This window comes from Pseudonaja textilis, chromosome 8, assembly GCF_049901715.1.
Source record: "Pseudonaja textilis isolate UNSWEBS1 chromosome 8, rPseTex1.2, whole genome shotgun sequence".
NCBI lineage: Eukaryota > Metazoa > Chordata > Lepidosauria > Squamata > Elapidae > Pseudonaja > Pseudonaja textilis.
In genome coordinates, this window is record NC_141997.1 from 10806513 (window position 1) to 10811395 (window position 4883).

The following is a 4883-nucleotide window of genomic DNA, read 5'->3' on the forward strand; positions in this document are numbered from 1 at the left end:
TCTGCTGTCTCTCGCTCTCTCCCTCCCCGTTTACTGCCTTGGGCTGCTGGGTGGTTTTTCTAGTCCAGTTGCACAGCTATTCCGGGGGCTTTTCCAGCGAGGAGATAAATGGGAAAACATTGGGGAGGTGGGGGATCTACTAGGATCAGCCAGACACAAAATTCAACCCCCGAGGTTTGCATTGGGCTTCTGCCCCGTGGGATCTATAAGCTTTGGTGCGGGTGGGAGTGGGGCGGATCAGTTTTGCACTGGAGATCCGCCCCCACAATCCTCCCGAGTTAATCTTTTTTCTTTTTCTTTTCCGTTCTCTCTCCCAATGCAGATATTGTATTACATGAAAATTTGAGTAACTTCCAGCACTAAGTGAAATAATAATAAACGCCGACTTCGCTGAAACTCGCGTTTGGACGAGAGAAACCTAAGCAGTAACCGTCGAAACAAATAAAGCAAAAATCCAGACCGGGACGCCCGCTGGCAAAAGCCAACGGGACGACGAAGTCCCACGTCTTAATAAGCCAGAAGAGATTTCCATGAGAAACAAACAAATCGTAGACAAATCAAAAGACCTAGTTTGGGGGAAATCCTTGCTCCGCGTGGCGCCAAAAGTTTCAAGTTAAAAGGTACCAACAGCAGGTCCAACCAATTTACCATCATAAGCAACCAAAAATGCTGACTGCAATAATAGCTTTGTAGCGTACCTTGCTCAAAAAAGGAAAAGGTTTCTGGGTTCTTCACTGAAAGTGCATTTGCTTTTAAGAGATATCTCTACTTTTCTTAGCTTGGATGAACAGCACTGCAAAAGCTATTAGAGACAGAATATAAACAAAACTTTACAGGGATCTGCATCAATATGTTCAGTTCAAAGTCATTTCTGTCCCAGCGGGCCTTTGCAGCTTATACTGATTTCTGAATTATTCCCTTTACTGCAGCTGTCAGTAATAAATACCAACATCTACAGAGGTGGTTGCGCAAGAGTTAGAATGCAGCATTGCAGGCGAAGTCTGCACAGTCAGTTCAATCCTGACCCGCTCAAAGTTGACTTAGCCTTCCATCCTTCTGAGATTGGTAAAATGAGGACCCAGATTGTTGCTAACTCTGTAAACTGCTTAGAGAGGGCTGTAAAAGCACTATGGAACAGTATATAAGTCTAAGTGCTATTTTGCGATTGCTACTCACATAGCAAAGTTAGTAGTCAAGCAAGATTTTCTCTTCCAGGCCCAACATCTGTTGCAACAGGAGGTACTCCTGAGTTTGATGGAATTAGAGAAATGATTATCTGATGTCATTTCTGTGACTAATGCTATTCCACATTGTCCACTCTAGTGCCCAAGCAAGTATAAGGAACAGGAACACAAAAACCATAGCTTGCCTGAACCTGCCACAGCTCTTGTGGATTTGGAATACTTTTTGCCCAGAATTGCTTCCCCCTTTCCAAACTGTTCTGTCATAGCCAGGATGCCTGTTCACCAATCATACCTTTCCATCCCCCATCGAAGGAAGGAAGAGTTTCTGATACTGTATCAGGAGGGCATTTTCTTACGGCATTATTGTCAGCTAGCCTGCTGCTTGCTGCCATGGAAAACAGGGGAGAGGTCAGTGGAGAATTGTTCATTGCAGCTTTGCAACTATGGTCTGGGCTTTGCTTATCTCTCCAAGGTCATTTCTTCTAGCTTTGGTTGGGTGCTATAGTTTGTTTCCATTTGCTGCTTCCAGAGCTTTTGCCTCAGATCTTGCCTGAAAATTGTTGCATTCAGTTCACTCCTAGTAAAAGCACCTTTTCTCTGAATCCATGGAGTCAAAGGTTTTTCTTTCCTAGGAAATGGACAGTGGCAGTCCTGACAATTATTTTCATTCTATAGTCTCTCTGTTGCAAGCAGGAAAATATATTGTGGGACTAAAATTGTATTAAGTCTATGGTGGCAAAAAAACAGGAGTCCAAAATCACATTTCCCACTAACAAATTTTATTTAAAAGCACAAGATTCTTTCAAGAGGTCCAATAAAAATTATTACGATAGGCTTCCACCATTCAGGTTAAACTTTCTGGAAGACAGGAAGGCACACAAGCCATCTTTTATCCAGTTCTTTCCTGTGTGAATGATAGTCAGATTTTCTTCTTTCGTTCTGCACTCCACTTATAATAGCTTTACATGATTTTAATCTATTGCTTTATCATTAGCAAATCTGATTATCATGCTGCTTTGTGATAGAGGAAGCAGTATAAAAATGAACATATAATTTTAAGAGAAAATATTGGAATAATGGTACAAGGCATGAGAAAGTGATCTCCCCCAAACCTCACCATGAGTAGCAGCATTTGACACTGCAGAATATATTGGAGTTGGGCAGCTCATAAATAAAAAAGGAATGAAAAAAGGAAGCTTGATTTTTCCAAAGCTGAATAGTCCCTCTTCTGCCTGAATAGATTGATATATATTTCTACTTGTGTCTAGCACTTTCATTGTTCACGTTTCAGCTTCACTTTTTGCTTATAAAATAATACGCACTGTAGTTTGAAACTTCTTAAACTTCATTTCCACTTGTTTCTTTATGTTAATGAAACAAAAAGGAAAGAAGCACACTGGCAACATTCCATATTCCCCTAAATAAAGTAGATGCTATAACATGCTTAACATATACTTCTTGCAAATAATAATAGTAATAATAACAGCAACAATTCTTATTATGGCCAAAAGATCTGAATATCATGGATGTAGGTATCTGGTTCTAGTCCTACCTCAAATAAGATCAAGCTACCTCACAAGACAGTTGTGAGGGTAAATAACAAGCATAACACTGTGTAGGCCACAACTCCCACATGGAAGATGGGATGTAAAAAATAGTTTATAAAGGTATGCAAAATAGTGCTATTCTGTGTGGCAAGTTGGTTTATTTTGACATAGGAATGTTCTCCCCATTGAAAGACCACCACTTCTCTTTCTGCATTTGCAAGTCTCACGGATTGGTTAGAGAAACAAGAGTTCAGCTTTGTTTTGAGAGTTTGAGTGCGGACGGCATTTACTCCCTCTATAAACTGTTTTCTTTAAGAGTTTGATATCCAGCCGAGGATAATTGGACATTGGGGCCAAGTTGGAGGCATTAAAGGGACTTTCTTCTACTTTTGTGAATTGGTTATTTTTATGTCTTGCCCTGGGTCATCACAGTAAGTATGAAAAATGGTCACTTTTTTCACTGCCATTGTAACTTCAAATGCACATTAAATGAACTGTTGTAAGTCAAGGACTACCTGTAGTGTCTTCAATAGTTCTATTGTTTATCCTTCATTTAGTTAGCTGGTATATACTGATATTTTCCATTCTTAGCAATCTTTTCTAATTTCACTGCATGTTTTAGCTTCCTACCTACACAGTCCTCCTTCTTGACCATTCCATATTTTATATGTATCCCTTTGATTTTCCAGATTTTCATTAAATGGATCTGCTGCTGTTGTCAATTTTTCCCATAATATTTCTGTAATTATGTTTTAACTAATTCTTTTTAAGGCTCTTTTCTCAGCAGCTTCTTGCTACATTAAATATTCTTACTATTGTTCTGGATTAACAAGTTGTGAAGCAAATAGGAGGAGGAAGGTGTGTTGGATATGTTTGATACCTTGAGTTATTTGTAAAAATAATAAAAGTTGGATATAAAAGTTGCTTTGTGTCCAATGTGATTTGTCCAAAAAGACTTCAGAGGATAATTAGGACTGCAGAAAAAACAATTACTACCAACGTGGCTTCAATTGAGGACCTGTATACTGCACAAGTCAAAAAGAGGGCTGTGAAAATATTTACAGACCCCTCACATCCCGGACATAAACTGTTTCAACTCCTTCCCTCAAAACGACGTTATAGAGCACTGCACACCAGAACAACTAGACACAAGAACAGTTTTTTTCCCCAAAAGCCATCACTCTGCTAAACAGATAATTCCCTCAACACTGTTCAACTATTTACAAAGTGTACACTACTATTACTGTTAATCTTCTCACCACTCCTTATCACCTATCCTCTCCCACTTGTGATTATAGGACTGTAACTTTGTTGCTTGTATCCTTACGATTTATATTGACTGTTTCCTGGTATGATTTCATTGCTGATTGTACTCTATGACTATCATTAAGTGTTGTACGTTATGATTCTTGATTCTTAATGAATGTACCTTTTCTTTATGTATAGTGAGAGTATTTACACCAAGACAAATTCCTTGTGTGTCCAATCACACTTGGCAATACAGTATTCTATTCTATTCTAAAACATTCATTCCACCATCAATAACATGGTCATAGAATCAGTGAAGGACGTTACCTAAAACTTTTCCTGATTTAGTGTCTCTTTCTCTTTTATAATTGCAGATAAAGCACCTTGACTCTCTTAAATAGGACAAAATGATCAATATCCAATAGGAAAGGTTTTTTTTAAATAGGCAGTATCTCCTTTTGAGAATATAATGTTTGTCTCAATTTATTTAAGATAAGGGAAAATATTTGATCTGTTTGCAAACACTTGCTCTAAGGACTTTTATTATATTTTTCTGGCTTTCCTATTAGAAAGTCATGGATAACATAAGATAAATCAAAAGTAAAGCTTTCAATGGCATGCCTAAGAAGAAAATAATTCTGTGTAACAATATTATTTTCCATTGTAGTATAAATTCTGGTGAGTATGGAATTTGATTCCTACATGTTCCATGTGCCAAAAATCAATATGAGAACTATATAATTCACTAACTTGCTAGCAATACAGAACAAACTGCTTCTGATGTCATAACTAGAGCTTATATGCATCTCTCGCCACAGTCTCTTTCCAAAATACTATCCACAACCTCTATCTCCTTCTGAACAGATTACTTTTGTAGACATGTAAAGCATCTTCAATAAAAACA